The sequence below is a fragment of the Aplysia californica genome, unplaced genomic scaffold (genome assembly GCF_000002075.1).
Source record: "Aplysia californica isolate F4 #8 unplaced genomic scaffold, AplCal3.0 scaffold00077, whole genome shotgun sequence".
Lineage (NCBI taxonomy): Eukaryota > Metazoa > Mollusca > Gastropoda > Aplysiida > Aplysiidae > Aplysia > Aplysia californica.
This window is the reverse complement of record NW_004797347.1, coordinates 1553307-1554892: the sequence shown is the minus strand read 5'-3', so window position 1 is coordinate 1554892 and position 1586 is coordinate 1553307.

Below are 1586 nucleotides of genomic sequence, written 5' to 3'. Positions count from 1 at the left end.
GAGAGAGAGAGAGAGAGAGAGAGAGAGAGAGAGAGAGAGAGAGAGAGAGAGCGCTATGTACTCAGACAGAGAACAGCTCGAGCCTCCAGTGTGACCATCAGTTAGATAATCTATCAGTCATGTGCCACAGACTAGTGGCAGTGATGTTACAAAACAAACTCCTTGATGGTGAGATCACTAGTCGTAACACTTCATCAACATCTACAATAAAGTATGTGTCAAGACGTGGTGGAATCCGGCGCTTATCAATTTTGGGACATGTGTAATTATTGGTTTCATCTTAAAGCCTGTCTATTTGCCTTGCTTTTGGTGAAAACAATATCCATTTATCTTGGATACATGGGTCACCTGGTTTCAGAGGTAAGATTAGAGAGAAAATGGCCGCCAAAGTTGAGTTATTCCTTCGCTTGAGAATCCGGGGAAACTAAAAATGTTCAACTTTTATGCCTTTAATCAACGTCTTTCAGTAAAATCCACACCGAAAGATGTTTTTAAAAGGGCATGAAAGGTATTGAGCCAAAAAAAATATATAAATAAATAAAAATCGATAAAAAATCCCAAACCTGGGGGAAAAATGCCTGTTTCTTGACTTTCATTATTTTGACGAGCGCCTGATTTCATCACCATCTACAGATCTGCTCTGGGCTTCCGAAAATTGCGCCGGGTTGGGGTTTTTTTTCGTGATATTGATGATGGTGGTATATAAAAGTCTGCGCATGGTGAGACTTGATTATTAAGTAATTTTGTTCACATAGACCTGTCGGCTATACAAACAACTTACTTGACACAAGAGAACAGCACCAAGACTATTTCTTATGATGTTCTAAATGTATAAATTGATATGATGTCGGAAAAACATAGTTATTTTTTAAAAACTCTCGCAGTGCATAGTGAAAGAAGAACATGATCTCTCTATGCACACCAAAAGTTATTACTCGATACTTATCTAACACGCGAAAAGAACATTAATACTTGATACCAATATTGTAAAAGGCTCAAATTCCCGCTTTGCTGTGTACTAAAATGACCTTGACAAGTCAAAAATGTGATAATAAGTTTTCTATCTGATGCAAACAGCTGATTACAACATTCCACACGCTATGTAGACCTAGTCTCAAAATCGCGTGGGTAGCATTATAATCTTTCACGTGAGCTCTAAATAGACTACTCCATTTGTCTGGCTAGACATTCGTTGATTATTATTATAAATTATCTTACAACGTTCCCAGATTAGACAAAAGTTGAACATTTCAATTGTATAAATCTGTTTTGTCGGCGACAGCTTTCTGTCAATGACGAAGCACGAAAGGGAAGCACGTATATATATATATATATAGGTACGAGTAGAGTGTTGCAGTGGGTGGTTGGTGGGTGCTCAAATGTGGTGTGTTCCTTCTTTCCTTTAAAATTATTCCATCCTTATCGTTCCTCCTTCTTCTTGTGTATTTTACGCTCTTGTAACACTTCCAATGTCAGACACCTATATGATCTTATTGTGCTGCATTTGCCGTCAAACTCTTACTAAAACAAATGTCTTTCTCTCTTTCTCTCTTTCTCTCTCTCTCTCTCTCTCTCTCTCTCTCTCT